This window comes from Anser anser (genome assembly GCF_964211835.1).
Source record: "Anser anser genome assembly, chromosome: 11".
NCBI classification, from domain to species: Eukaryota; Metazoa; Chordata; class Aves; order Anseriformes; family Anatidae; genus Anser; species Anser anser.
The window spans coordinates 20351419-20367743 of record NC_139732.1 but is presented as its reverse complement, the minus strand read 5'-3'; the positions used below and the strand labels follow the sequence as shown (position 1 = coordinate 20367743).

Below are 16325 nucleotides of genomic sequence, written 5' to 3'. Positions count from 1 at the left end.
TTTTATGCTGCATCACGGCCACACCCTGATCAGACATCAGAGTCCATGCAAGCAGAGCAAATTGTTGGGAGTGCTTTAAATGGTGTTATCTGGATTTGCCTCTCATTGAAGATGAGGGAAACCTTAAGAGTAGATGAGCTAGTTGTATCTGATAAAGATCTGGCTAGCAGTGCAATCTTTTTCTCAGGGCATACCCTATATAACCTCCCTCTTCCCTGAGATCTTTCCTCCAACAAAATTGATTGAAACGTAATGGACAGGTTTAAAGGCTGTTTGGTGGAAGACAAAGATGTGTATGTTGTTATATATCTTACTACCTGATCAGATACTAGGCTAAAATCTATAAATCAGAGAAGAGCCATCCTAAATTTAGCAAGTTAGGCTTTGTCACAAGGAAGAAGAAGGGATAAATTTGTTTATTCTCTGGAAAATGTTTCAGACATCATTATTCTTGGAACCCTGTAGTTTGCCACATCAAGCGAAGCATCAGTTTCTAGACACCCTGCTGACCACACAAGGAGGAATGCCAAGTCCTTCCCAAACCCAGGACCTTCACACAGCAAACAGATGTGCTGCCTGCAGTGCTGAGCCACCGAGTATAAAGGTTGGATCAGTTTCTAGGAAATTAACATTATTTAGCCTTTAGCAGAGAAATCCCATCCCTGGTACTCTTCTAATAATTTTTCTAGTAGCCTCTGTTTTATTTGAATGTGTTCCCCAGGGTCACATCTAATTTTTGTATCTGCATAGAATCCATTGTGGAGGATCAAACAGCAGAGTCTGAAAAAGCAAACACATGAGTGTGGGTGATATGGCACAGAAGTGCAGTCTTAACACCATTGCCTACTGCTCTGAGCACAACAAAGTAAATCACTTTCAAAATACAACACAATGACTGTCTGAAGCTTATTCAAACCATTGCAGTACAAACCTCAGAAGGGCCTGAGGTTCTGGTTGGCTCAGATAAGCTTCAGAGAACATCCAATTGTTTTGATGATTATCAGAAACTCTTGGATCTGCTAGACTGTGCTGGAAAACTTATGAGAAGCTTCCAGCTTTCTTCTGAGATTTTTGCTACTACCTGTTTTGGTCCAGATGTGTCTCTGGAAGGGCCTCAGTAGTGAAGATGAGTGGCATGCTACAAAGAGCTAAAATGGACAGAAGCATCTCGTCTCCAAGGAATTTGGCCCTTCTGTTTCTGATTCCAGCTGGGAAGAGATGATAGAAAAATATGTAGAAAGGATGAACAGCCGTTGCCTTTTAGATCTTAGTAATAGCCATAAAAAAAAAAAAATCTGCTCTTTGTTCTGGTTGCAAGACTCTTAATTTTTCTGAGCTAGTTGTGTATCTCATGCAGAGCAGAGAACGTGATCTCCTTCTGCCACCTTTATTCCACCTGGTGAAATAAAATACAGATCCTGGCTAATGTTCTTACAAAATACTGTAATATAATTGGATGGCATTAATTTAATTTCTCTGTTTCTTCCCTTAACTCTGGTCAAACCATTGACTCTTTTTTTGTGTGTTGATCCTGCCTTTTTGTTGTTTGCCACCCCTTTCTTCTTCTAATACAATTTTCTTTTCACTGCTAGCATTCAGAGAAATTGATAAGGTAGTAGAAAACTAAGTGTTAGAAAGGAACAGCCTTTTAGGAAAGAACACAAATATCATTATCTCATCATGAAGATTCTGTATGTCGTGCTGTATTTTGTCTGTGGGAGTTGGGCATGTACATATTCGCAAGACAGTGGGAAGAAGAAAGTATTCTCCAAAGAAATTGGAAATGTTTGAAAGTAGCATTTATCTTTTAAGGCTGTTCACTAAATTTCAAAGTAGCCCTTTCATTAGTTAAGTTTGTTATAAGATTTGTCAGCTAAGTGAAGTTTGACACTTAAGAAAAAAGGAAAACAGTGAGCTGTCCCTGTTGTCTTTCACGCTACATCTCTGTGCTTTATGAAATGTTTTTGATCACTGGATTATCTTAATCCAGCGTCTAGCACTCCATGTGTGATGATGCTTCACAGCTGTAAGGCTACTGCAGTAAATGCTGCCCTTGTGCCATACAACTCCCATGTAACACCTACCCAAGTACCTTATGTTGCACTTTCTGAAGTTGATAACCGAACTCTGATGGGAATTTTGGTGTTACAGTGTGAAAGTGAAAGATTTGCCCAGATTTGACCTACTGTGTATAGTAAGACTTCTGTTTGTTGCTTTGGATAGGTCAACAAGCTTGCAGACGCACATGTGGTGACTACGTTCCTTTAAAACAAATGCATGTAAATGGGAAGTATAGGGTGCTGACATGATGTATAAATATCTAATACATTTAGAACAGCTTGCTTTCCTAAATAGTTTGGGAAAAAAAAAAAAAAGGCTGGGATCCGTCTGCACGAAAATTGTGATGCTCAAGTATAAATACTGGATTGAAAGAAACTAATAAGAAGTTAATGGATCATATTGCATGTGGTGGAACTCCATAAAAAGGCTAGATCTGAGAATCATAGATCTGAGAAAGAAATTAATTGTTTACAATTATGAAACTGAGATGGCTTTACAGCTGGGAGTTTCCCTGGACTTGCTTGTCAGGGACATGATCTTAGAGGCAGCCTTTGTGCTGTAAGCTGAAAAATGCATTATGACATCAGATCCCTAAAACATTATCAACGTCAGACGTGAAGGCAATACAGGAGTCGTATGAGGAAATTCTGAAGAAAACACTCAATGAGTAAGCTCCTAGTTTTTGCCAACAGCCATGCAGGAAAGCTCCTTTCATGTTTCTGTTGGATTGAGTCATGTGTCAGAAAGCAACTGCCTGCTTATTTGTGTGTAGGTTTGGCTTCAGTGAAGTCAAGGCTCTTCTTTCTTTGGGCTCCAGAGGCTGGCATCCAGTTCCACCTATGTTGTTCTGCTGATGTCAGCTGAACTGCAGCAGTGGGTATAGGTTTGCAAGTACTCCTTGGTTTTGATCAATTCATATTTTTTCAGTTTCTTTTTTGCAAAGTCAAACATCTTTAGCTTTAAAATGAGAAATTCTATTTCTTCTAGTTTTATCCTTTCTAAACCTGAAGAGCCTTTGGCCTTAACTTCATCCTGTGTTTCCCACAGGACCAAGCAATTAGGTCAATGGGAGTAGTCAGGGTTCAAAGAGAAACTGCCACTTCTAGATCTAAAAAAAATATAAGGCGGTTTCTACATTAATGTTTTTTATCGGTATTTAACTGTATTTTGGTTATGTGAATATTGATCTGCAATAATGTATTTTTAAAAAGAAACTGTAAAAGAAAACGTGATATCCTTGCTTCAGAGCTTTTGTTGAATTCTTAAAATTATCAGGGTTAAAACATTATTCACATGGCAAGGGGAAAAATTCAGGGTTTCTCCTCTTTATTTACAGAAAATATGTCCAGAGATAACATTCACCAGTGGTTTCCGTATTATCTGTGTTGCTTTAAGTAACTCTTGTACAAAGGGACATGTTGCCTATATCTAACTGTGCACTGCAGTCATTTGTGATGGAATTCTGTTCTTTATTACTTCCATTGTCCGCATTACATTACTAGAAGATGACAGACTTCACTTTATGTTCTGAACAAATATATGATGAGTGGTTTAGAGACTTTGCTGTGTAAAAGTGATAAGCAGGTAGATTAATAAAGAAGGCAAAGGTGAAGGATGGTAACATGAACAGACATGCTTATGAGTAATAATTGCATTGTGAGAGGTGCTGATGCTAAATCTGATTTTTTTTTTTTTAAAAGAAATTCTAATGCATTTCTGTAGATGTTTTAACACCATCCTCTAAAATTCAGTTAGGGATTCTCTGCTTGCTCACTCGCAAGGACTATATATTTTTTAATTTTAGCTCTGCAGCAAATCCTCTATCAACTTGAACTGAAATTCACTGCCAGAAATAATAATTCTAATTTAGATTCTTAATTACCTGCCTTCAGGTAGTCTCATGGATCATCAGAGGCTAAGGAAAATCTGTAATGATTGTGCAATAATTTTGGACTGGCAGTACATTAAACAAATGTATTCAGCCACACAGGTTTACTGAAGCGGTTACCTTGGGGACAGCTCTCCAAGCTGCCACATACATCTGTAACCTCAAAGACACTCGAATTGTTGCAGATCTCCTATGGACAAGGACAGATATGTGCCTGCATAAGAATGTAATCAAGGGGAGGCTCTAGTTGCGATGCTTGAATGAAGCGCTCTTTTGTTCTGTTAGTGCAGAAGAAAGGCTTTTTGCTAAGCAGCACATTGTCATGTTCAGCTATGTCAGTCCGCTAACCAGTTGTGCCTGTTCATAGGTCTGAGAGGTAGATAAGGCTTTTATACTGCTTGTCCCTCAAGGAAAAGCTGTTTAATCAGTCTGTCATTTGAGAGACAAATCCTTCTAATTTTGTCCATGCTGATAATCTCCTTATCTTTAATGGGACAACTTCTACTGATACTGATCTGGAAAGTTTTTTTTCTTTCAACAAGAGAAAGATAGCAACAGTTATTCAGACCTTACTGTATTTGGTTAACTACAGTAGGACATTACAGTTTCTCTTTGATTTTATTAGCAAATTTTGGATTCTATATATTGAGTTTATATGGAAATTCCAGTAATTAATTCTCAGTAATCCAGCAAAACTGTAGAATCAAGGGGATCTTGAATCAACTGCTGCAAGGTAGCCAGTGGAGCTAGCCACCTGGCAACAGGAACAACTAGTGGGAGAACAAGCACTGTGCCAGTGGTAGTGGCAGCTGGAGAAGGGGCCTTTCTGTGCTAACTCTTCTTGGTTTTCCTAAGAACCATGTAGAGCTGGTGCATGATGTTGGATGAAGAGTTGGTGTGTATTTTGTCTTTTCAGATTTGGCAAAATATTTTATTGGAAAAGTGATTTTTGTTGTTGTTTGCTCAATCAAAACAGGTTTTTTTTTCTTCTTCCTTTGGAGCGCACTCATTAGCCAGTATATCTCTGCTTCTTTACTGCTATGGCTTGCGCTGGGTTGCGTAAGAGTATCTAGAAAGGAAAAGGCTGGGATACAGGTTTGCTTTGTTGAGGAATTAAATGAAGCTACAGCGAGGTGGATTACCGTATTTCCTTGTCTCTTACATCTCCTGCAAGTGATCAGTTATATGGAATAATCAGTGAAGAAGATTTACCTGTTCCATAATTGGTGTTTTTGTGCTCATTTAGTGAACTACCTTTTAAAACAGGACAGGTGATTAAACCATGTCAGCTTAAGTGAGAGTGTATAATGAGGGTCCAACTTCTAGGATGTGCTATTAGATGGTGATTAAATATAATCCTGTCATGTAGTCCAATCAGGAGTGAAGCAGCACTGGGGTAATGGTGCTTGCAGGGACAGATTTCCTCACAGCCACTACAGCAAGCTGGCATCTGGTGTGCTGAGACTGCTACCCCTCGTGCTGAACAGCACTCTCTGCTTTTGCTCTGACTCAGCTGTAAGATAACCACATGATATCCAGCTGAGCTGTCATCAGGGTGGGCGAGGTTACTTTTGCATTGAAGAGCAGCAGTGTGAAGCTGTGTGCTGTGCAATGACTGTATGCATACAGCTATTGTCCTTTGGTTTAAAACTGCCTGGGACTAGGATTAGCATAGTGGGGAGCTGTTTATTGTGATGCTTCCTGACCTCACTGCAATATAGTAATTGTATAGAAAAATATTTTACTTGCAACTGTTTCCCAATTGAATCTCTCGGTTATGTTCAAATTAAGCTACTGTTCAGTGTGAATGAGGATGACAGAATTTAACCATCACAGAGTAAAAAATCTTCCACAATTTAAATTGTACTCCCTACCACTTTCCCATTTCTCTGTAGGAAAATGAGCTTCCCTTGTTGCCAAGGCTAGTGTGTACTGAGATATTCCAGCTAAAGCACGTAATGTATGAGTCAGCCTGAGTTAGCCTTGCAACCAAAAGGTTCATTAAAGCCTACAAAGTGGTGCTATGTTTCAGATAAAACCCAAAGGATGAAACAGCAAAACTCTCTTCAGTTTTGTTGAGTTCTACTTAAAATTTTGGGTGCATCTATAGAGTATAAAAAAACAGGCAGAAACCAGGTAAAGGCAAAGGTCACCAAATAATGTGAATCCATTCTTTAATTAGCTTCCATTAGTCAAGTAATCTTAAAGAAACATCACCTAATTTAAAAGTTTATCCAAAGACTGTTGGAGTTGATCAGATTTTTTCATTGATTTTTAGCAGGCTGGAGTCTGAGTTTTGACTTAATCTGAAAATATGTTCCTGTGAAGCAAGCCATGTTTGCTAATACATGCCAAGTAGCTTTTTAGCTTGTTAATAAAATGAAATATTTCATTTGAACAATAGTTTAATATAATTGAGCAATTATCTGATAATCTGTACATGCTTAATGGGGTAAATGCAAAAGGCAGGTGCAAAAAAAAAATCCTTCAGTAAATTGAACTAATACAGCATTGAATGAACTAATGAGGTGCTATGGGAGTTGCATTTCAATTAAAAATCTATGAAGTTTTAAGCACCTTATGAAAGTTGTTTGTTAGTTTTGCCTGCTTTCAATGGAAGGGAGAACCAGTTAAAAGCTCCTAAAACACATGACTGAGTCTGAAATGAAAGCTGAAAATGTTTTAATGAAGAAATAACAGTTTCTCTTCCAACTGCATTTGGCAATCCTACTTCTTAGCAACCTGCCTGCCCTCACTTACATTCCACACAGAGCAACTTGGATTTTCTCATAATGCTTTATGAAAGGGCCAACTGTAGACAATGACCAACATACGTCTCAATTCCTACAGGCACAGTAGAGACTAGCTGTGTCTGAGAAAACCATTAGGTTTATAGACTTTAAGAATGAATAACTCCTGATATGCTTGCAATAAGCTAAGGGGATTGATCTCCAATGGTCTACAAGATATGTGGAGAGTTATTCAGCAGTTTGGAACTCCAGAGGCTGCAGCTGAAGCAGCCAAGAGCAGATTTGATTGTCAGCCTCGCAGTTGTCCGATGAAGATATAGATCATTCAGCAGAGTAGTGCTCTACAAATGGGCTATTTGAAGTGAAGTGAAGCAATAGGGAGAAGATGCACCAAAGGGAGTGCCATTGGCAGGACTACTGTAACTGCTGTAACTACTATAAGCTTGAACTAAAGTTTTTTGAAGTTGCAGACAATTCCATGTGAATTTAATGAATATTAAACCAGATGCCATCTCTATTTTATGATGCTATAACAATGCTTTAATAAATTGTAGTTGCACTTCTTGAATTGTGGTACCCATAGAAAAGAACACGAACAACACCAATGCCTAGATCTTTCTTCATCTTTCACCGGAACATGCAAAAAGAGGCGGAATTTCTCTTGACCAGCTTGTTCTCCTTATTTTGTTAAATGGGAAATTCTTCTGTTTTGGTAAAATTTGTCGTGCTGCTGTACGTGCTAAAACAAAACAAAGCAAAGTGATTCATCCTGGACATCTAAAAAAGAGCAAATAAAATCAACAACAATATGCCTCCTCCATATGTAGAAAGCATTAATGAGAGAGAGGGATGGCCTAGTAATATCGTAGAACTCAATTACCGATTTTGATTTCTTTGCTTTCCTGGGGAACAGATTCCCAAACAGTAGTAGAATAATATTTGCCTGATATTATACTGGTATGTTCCCCAAAATAAAGTATTAGATCCCATCTAAATGATTTATTATGAGGGAATTTCCACAAAAAGGTTAGAAATAGCCTTTTAAACCCTCAAAATGAGAGGGACATTGTTCTCTACTAGGATAGTAAAATTACCAATTATGGGATTAATGAGCTTGGAATTTGCTATTATTTTGTTAACCTGAATGCTTATACGTGTCTATTGACATAGAATTATTCTTGACAGGTGAACCTGTAATTTAGTGTATCACTTTCTTTTTCTTGTTATAAAAATAATGTTTTATACCAGGAGAAAATTATTTGTCATACTCAATGTGTCCAAATATTTGGAAAGTTGCCCAGAACATGAATTAACCAAACACCATACAACATTAAGTTTAATGTAAATTTCATTAGCTGCTCTATAAATTGCACAGTGGTTGTATTTCCCATATCTCTACTGTTTTATCCCAGTGAGTGTGTCAGTATGAAAACTGTGTTTTGATAACGATAAACTATGTTTTGATAATAGACAAGCTATGGAGATATTCAAAAGTTCTGCCTTGGAAAAGAATTAGACTTTGGGCTGGAAATGGTTCCTATTCCATGTTCTGCACAAGCCTACCTTCAAGCCCATTGAAATCAACAGAAAAGCTTCAGCTGACCTTAATGGCCATTGAGTAATGATCCATATATCTTTCTCAAAATAGCTCAAAATGTACCTTCTCTGAAATCAGTGGCAAAACTCCCAGTGTCGTCTTTATGGCCACAGTTTGTCTTTGGTTATGAGTTTTTTTCAGCTTGCATGTAGTTACAAATTCAAGAATGAGTGAGAAGGTCATGCAGCCATCAACGTTTCATGACATGTGATGATGTTTTTAAAGATTCAGTAATGCATTACATTATAGTCTTTTGTTATGTTTACAAGTGTGACTATTTCAGCAATTTTTTAATATCACTTGGAGGGGGTTGCATTGTTATGCTTAGAATCAACATTTAGTCTTTCTTAATATGTAACATTGCAAAAATAGTTTAAAATATCAATCAGCTTTGACGTTGTCATTGTAGCAAAATATTTTAGAGATATCTGCAAGTAGTCTATGAAAATAGGTATTTCAGAGGAAACATAATTCTCTTTGAAGTGCTTATTTTAAAGCAAAGACGTTATCTGTATTGCAGCCTTGTATGCTGTGGAGTTTTGCATAATTTCTAGCAATCTCAGTGTCTGAGTTCCTCTCCATTATGCATTCCACTGGTTAATTTATCAAGTGTAAGGAATAAAGCTGGTTAAAAATAAATTTGCTTTGGTGATAGTTAATCTTTTTCCACAATATGTGCTGTAATTAACATATTAATCTGTAACAAATGCTAAAAGTTTCTTCCTAATCGCTTTGCCATACATTTCATTTGACATTTCAGTTATATTTCACTGGCTTGTCCTATGTGCATAAAGCGATAAAAACATTCAATGAAATTGGGCATATTCATACTAAGAATCTGTGTTTTTTTTTTTAGATTAATTTGATTTTTTGTGAGAAGACCCCATAGTTGGAAAGAATGTGACTTACATGGACAAAACTACCATTTGCTAAATGCCATAAGGGGGGAATAGAATACCAACATGGAAATGATTATGTAACACTTTAGGTGCTCCCCAAGCTATCTCAGTATAAGTTAAGTGAAAAGCATTACAGAGGCACATTAGATTGCATTTTTACAGGGAACAAAAAGCTTACAAATCACAAAACCTGCTACATTCTGCAATGAATGAATAAATGTGCTGGCATCATACGATGCTGTGGGTCAAACTTCTCTCTAAGCACAACAGCCGTACACAGTTTAACTTCAGAAGCAGTTTCAGAACTTCAATACGATTGATTGAGTGATTCATTTTGTTGCAGTGACAGCAATATTTAGGATTTTTTTTTCCCCCTTTCAGTGGTGGGAATTAAATGTTAACACTGAGCTTAATCTCTAAGACTTATAGAAGCAAGGTGATTATGAAAATAACTCAGTTTCATCGGTGTTGTATTCTATCAACTCTACTCTCTAATGCCCGAGAGCATTTGGGTAGGTAAATTATTATAGTTACCTTACTGCTTCCATTGGACTAGCAGCTTAATGTGCTAGTCCTGGACAGAGCTCCCCAGTGACAGATAAACCAACATAGAGAGATGTTGGTGAGATAAACCCTGCCTCTGACAGCTCATAATCTACTATGAAAGAATAGTAGGAAGCCCCATGATAGAGTACTGAGGTGGTACTTATGGCATAATATGCAACGTGATATGCCTAAACTAATTTAACTATGAATCAACACTCTCCAAAGCTTCCATAACTGATGTTCCAAATACTGCAGAAGGGAAAAACCTCTTTATGGGGATTAGAGGCAAGGTATGTCATTACCTAAAAGGAACAGAGGGTTAAGGTGCCAAGTCCCCATTAGTGCTCCTGCAAGGAAGAAGGTCCAGAACTTCAGATCCCCAAGATTTCTGTTCATCTGTGTTTGAATCCTGGCAGAAAGTACTATGTTTTCATCAGTAAGATTCTCTAAGTAAAGGTTGTAATCCTGGGCTATGGAGGAAAAAAAACAAACACCATGGCTCCAGACCCTGTCAGAGCACTGACCTGAGAAGTGAAAATCACAGCACGATACGGATTAGTTCCATTTGTGACCCCATTCCCCCTTGTCATTATCCTTTCCTGAATTGCTCCTGCCTGCTGAACTTCTCCTCAAATTGCATTTGTATACTTGAGTCTTCTTTCCAAAATGAAGCTATTTGCATTTGTCTTTTTAACAGGCATAATAAAATAATTTCTTGAATATTTGTCTATTTTACTAGCTTATTGGTAACCCTTTTCTCTAAAGTCTTCATCAGTTACCTTTCTGACTTAGGATCTTTTTTACAGTTTATTGCCAGGCATCCTGAAGACAAACCCTTTATGGCCAACTCAATATATAATGGCTCTTGGAGTAGGTTTATTCATCTGTTCTTCTTCCTTGTAGTAACCGACTGCTGAATGGGAAACGCACGCGGGCTATCCTTGGCCCACCAGAAAAGTTCAGTGCTCTGTGTGTTCCCCTTAAGCCCTTTTCCTTGAGGAGTCCTACCTGCAGGCACCTGGTTAGGTTAGTCTGGTGCAGAAGGCACCAAGATGCCAATGGCATGGCAAGGCAAAGAACAAGGAGTTATCTGCAGCATAAACTCTTCAAGAACAGATTCAATAATCTATGTCACTGTGTAGGAATTGTTGATGAGAAGCTGTACTAAATCTCAGATGTATGACATCTTACTGCTCTATGTATTAGGCCAGTTACCTTGCCAGAGATGGAGACCAGACATGTTAGACATAGATTCTTCAAAGAACTTGAGCCATTTCTTGTCAGTTACTTATTCCCAGGCATTTACAAATTAATTCACTAATAATTTTTTTCTTGTATTTTTCTGGGCGCTGAAGCCAAACTATGTGGTCTCCAGTTGCCTGTATCCTTCTTTTCACCACTTGTGAAGTTATGTATGATATTTGCCCTTCTTAGTCTTCTGGGGCTTCCTCTCTTCTTTGAAAGCAAACCTGCTTATGGAAACACCAAGCTAATCATTCCATTTTGGCTTTGAGTTGCTGCTGTGGCATGACTGACATTTGATTCAGCACTTCTCTGATATTAGCATTTGAGAGCATACAGAAGAAACAGCTTCCTCTTTTTTCCTAGTTAGCATTCAAGGCATGATTGGAGCACAATAGACAGAGATGTCCAGGCTTAGCAGGATTATAATTAGAAGAGAACAAAGAAACTGAGAACAAAGGTGAAAAATAAAAGGGAGGGGTGAGAAATAGAAAAGACCTTAGAGTGTCAAGGAGTAATAAGAATTGGATCTCTTGATTTAAATCATCGACATGGTTTTTAGGTCATTTTTAGCTTAAGGTCTCAGTCTCTCCCCCCCATTTTTGTCTTAAACAGAAAAAGGAAGTTTTACCACATAAAGTTGCTACAAAATACAAATGTTGTAATTTCCTTTTTTTCTAGGATATTGAGGCGTGTTGTATACTTATTTATATATTTGTGTTTTATAAATATGTATGTGTGTATCTATATATTATACATACACACCAAAAATCATAGCTGCCTAGGGTAGCACTAAGCCTCCCATCCATGTAGAAATAGATTTTACTTGGGATACTGGCTGTAGCACATAGTAGTATCTTCACATGAGATCCCAGTGTTCCTGAATTGTGGTTTAGTTGCTGAAAGAAAAATTCATTACAGCTTAGCACTGGACATCTGGTACAACCCTTCTTTGGCAGCATGTCGTTACAAATGTCCTCTAATATTCTGGTTGGAAGATGGCTGCCAATGTACTCGGCATCAGACCAGAGACCAGAAAAATCTATGTTTTTAAGCCCTCATTTCTTATGTAATGTAACACTGTGATAAGTGATTTGGCTCTCCCTGCTACAGAGGATGGAAATTATTCTGTAGCTGGGATATTTGTTACACAAATACATTCTAGTGAATTCACCACTGAAAGTCTGCTCTGTTTTTACGCTATCAACTTTGGCTGGGTTTTGTTTTGATATTTCTTTTTTTGTTTAAAGACCCATTTTCTAGACGAGCTGAAGTAAATAACTGCTTTCTATTTTCCAACTTGTTTCATGTATATCAAGTATACAGAGTCACTCTTCTAAAACATAATTTGACTATTAAAAACCAATAAAAATAATAAAAAATAAATAAAGCATGACAGGGTCCTAGGATAAGCAATTGCTTTCTGTTCACCTTTCTCGAACCATCTGTGATTGTGCATACTCCTGTCACAGATTCTTTATTCTAAGTGAAGAGCCCTAGTTTATTTAACCATTGTTAGCACAGAAGCCAATCCATGCCTCTGCATGAGGTGCCTTTTTTTTTGTACATACCTAATTTCCAGTAACTCCCTCTGAGAACAAAGGCAGGGAAGCAACCTGCAGATTGAGGAGAAGATGAAGGATTGCTGGCAAAATGTCAGTTTACGTGCATGGATATGAGTTAAGAGATTATGGCTATAAAGACAACAATCCTTAAAGGAATGAGGTCTGATTATTGAACAATAGGATAGTAGCAAAGACTTCTGTGTAGCTGGAGTAACTCTTACCATTGGGGAAGTGCTAAAATGTCTCCTGTGTAGAGACAGAAAATGGATAAAAATTATGATTTGATCTGGTTCAGGAAAAAAAAAGGAGAAAAAAAAAAGATGAAAGCTGTGCATAACACAGAAATACAGTGAAATCTGGGTGTCATTGAAGGTAAGGAGAGGAGGAATATCATTATGTAACTCCTGGGAGGGAAACAACACAACAACAACAACAAAAACTTCTATTCAGTGTCTCCTACAGCTGCTCAAATACATACCAGATGATCAGAGAGCAGATGAGTGCATTATAGTATTACATATTCTTTCAAATGCTGTTTGTACACCAGGAAATGTATGAAAAGGCTGCGCTTCTATAAACAAAACAAAACAAAACACTATAATAACGAAGGCTAGAGAACCGAGTGGATAGGTTTTTAAGGAAATTAGGTGCAAATTTATCAGCATATCTGTGTAATGAGTTAGTAATGAGAGGAGAATGAAGTAAAGTAACTGAAATGTGGAGCAGGGGGAAGATTTGCCAGCATTGAGACATGGCTTGCCCTTTTACATGGTTATGCTCTGCACAGTACCTGTGTCACTAGGCAACATTATCATGGGGCTTCGGGCAAGTTAATTCTCATCACCCTCTTAATTCTCATCTCAAAGACATTGTAGAAAGCCTTCAGGCTGTTTTTGAGAGCATTTTGATTTTATTAGGAACTTGAACCAGGGGTAGCTGGATTCTCTAAACTAGTGAATCTTGATATGAGAAATGACAATGCCCGACAGTGATTACTAAAGGACAACTCTGAAGTGGAATCAGCAGTACAAAAAAAATCCATCTAACTATACCAAACAAAAGGATGCTGGATACATGAAAAGCCAGCATTTTTCGATCACAGTTCTGAAGGCAAAGGAGGATGAGAAGAACAAAATAATTTTGGGTGTGATGAAGCATTCATGTGTGGTCTTTGAGGAATATTTCTTAACACTGAGTATCAGCACGGTTCTATGTTATCACTTTGATGTAGCTGGAAAGCGCATACATGTGGAACTCAACAATTTGCCACGTATATTCATATTGAAGTAGGCCAGAGATTTGTAGGTTACCTAATTTAGCAGAAGGAAATGGAAAACTCCAAAAGTTTATAACAGAGAATTACATAAGCAAAGAGTATAGTTAGTGGTAGAAAATTAAAAGTGTGGCATTCATAGGTGAAGACAGTTAAGTATCCAAAATAATTTGAAAAAATACTGCTGTGAGGATTGTAACATCTAATATATTTCTCTTAGACAAAGCTCTTAACTGTGGAAAAAATTGTCTTATGGGCACATTCATATCCAATGTAAATTGCTATACCTCCAATGTTTCAGAAGAACTGTGAAATCCTATATCAACTAAAGAATCTGTCTAAAATAGTACTGAAAGCGACATCTGAAAAGAAAAATAACACATCCTGGTATTCAAACCCATCCAAATCAAATAATTATTGTGATCAAATATTTAGAAATTTAAGGCTGCTGCTAAAGTATAGCTCATTAAAATGGTGATTATAAAGCTGTTTCCTAGATATAGCTCTGGGATTTGTCTACACATTTTCATGATCTTTTATTGCTTTAACCAAAAACTTTTAATAAATCTCATTAAAAAATGCCACTCCCCCTTAATTACCCATTTTTTTTCCAGAAAAATAAAATTATAATCAGTGTTATCAGTGACTTAAAAAAATACGTGTATATTCATAGATAAGCCCTAATGTCACTTTAATAAATTCTGCGGTTTTGAATATCTGGAAAAAGTTTTTGGCAGCGTTTCAAAACTCTCAAAGACATTGCCACTTTCACAAAACATTCAGTATTCAAGAAAAATCCGTTTATCATAGGAAACACATTGTATAACAAAGTTGCAATCTCAATTAATACAGGAGATTTTCACTGTGCATTGAATTCCAAATTTGGAATTATCAGAGAAAGAGGTAATTAAGGATAAAGCTGCTGGAGATAAGTAACTCTTCAGCCATCTTCCAGGTGACATGAAAATATCTAACCACTACTGCGAGCAATTAGTCTTCTATAACTTGCATGATATGCAGATTAGAAGAGATTTGGTACCAGGCTAAACAGTGCATGCTCAAATTTTGCATCTGTATGTACAGTCAACATCGCATTTCAACTTTTGCCTTGGCGTGTCTTCCATTAAAGGTTAGTTCTGGAGATGAGAATAATAATATATGCTGTTAAATTGTTTATTAGCAGAAGAACTTCACACAGTGGAAGAAATGATTGTTTATTGAAACAAGACCTTCAAGGGACTCTTTAATTATAAAACAGCTTGATATTTTAAAGAAAATGACACAGACAACAGAAAGAACAATTTGCTGTGGGTAGCAGGTTGAGTATAGCTTGGGGCCTATTAATCAGTCATGCATAACAAGTATCCTATAAAGGAATTGGAATAAACATACAGATAATGCTGCTTATGCTAGAGGATTCAAAGAACCAGTGCCAGGATTTCAAGTGTACTTAACATCATGTTACGTTAAGAGGAGCAAAAGCAGTATCTATCTCACAAAAGTAGATAGATAAAATGAAGACATTAGTTCTTCAGATTTGCAGTCTCCTAACAGCAAAATAATTGCAAGTTCTGAAAAAATGGGAGCATGTTAGCTACGTGCCATCGCCAGCTGCAGGCGTTGGCATAGAGGCACCAAACAAGGCTTTGAAGTGAAGTTCTGTGTTTGGTTTTGTTTTCCTTTTTTTCCTGGGTGTCTGAGATCTCAAAGCCAGAGAGATAGTAACAGAATTTTGTGCTGAAGATTTCTAGAAAGTAAACACAGTAAAACCATCACTGTTAGCTTTTAAAAACCATACATCTGTAAATATGCATAAATGTATAATGATGGTAGAGGATGTTTTCCCATTTAAATTGTCTACAGCAATATAATTAAAAAGTATGGAGAGGGCAAGAACTTTCCATGTGTAAATCCTTAGTGTGGGTTATCTAAATTGTTGTTTGCGTGGGACCCAACAGGGTTATTCAGTGGGCAGTGATAAACTTCAGGCTCAGCCCTGCAGAGGCCTGAAGTAACTTGCTCGCTGCTTTTGGGATTCACTAGAGGAGCTTTCCCTTACCCCCAGTGCTACTGTGAAAGAGCAAAGCCTTTTGAAAACCATTGTCTGCCTGTCTGATGATCTTGCCCCAAGCTGAATACGAGACTACTCTTTGACAAAAGGGCAGTAATTTTTAGTGTGGGTTTTTTTTTAATTATTATTATTATTTATTTTTTTATGAAGCACACAAACAGAACAGTAAGGAGGTACGATGGAGAGCTTGTTATCAGACAAATGAGATTAGGTGAGATAACTGGCATGAGACTTCTTATGGGATTGAAAACCTACAAATATTTCAGATGTTTTCTGACCTAATTTCCCAGCATTGATACTGGTTTGTTGCATCCCTTGAACTGCAGCTTAGCTATGGTTATTTTGGTGCTTGGTATGCAATTGTGTTAAGTTTGGCTGTGATAACACGTAGATTTTCCTGCCCTTGTGTCTTCCTACTGGCTGAGTGGCAGGA

The 16325-nt window shown here is 37.4% G+C and overlaps 1 protein-coding gene across 11 annotated transcripts in view; it reads left to right on the top strand.

The window, feature by feature from the left end:
- LOC310905355 (uncharacterized protein) overlaps positions 1 to 16325 on the top strand; it is a 177283-nt gene that overhangs the window by 104919 nt on the left and 56039 nt on the right. The gene's annotated exons all lie outside the window — the stretch shown is intronic.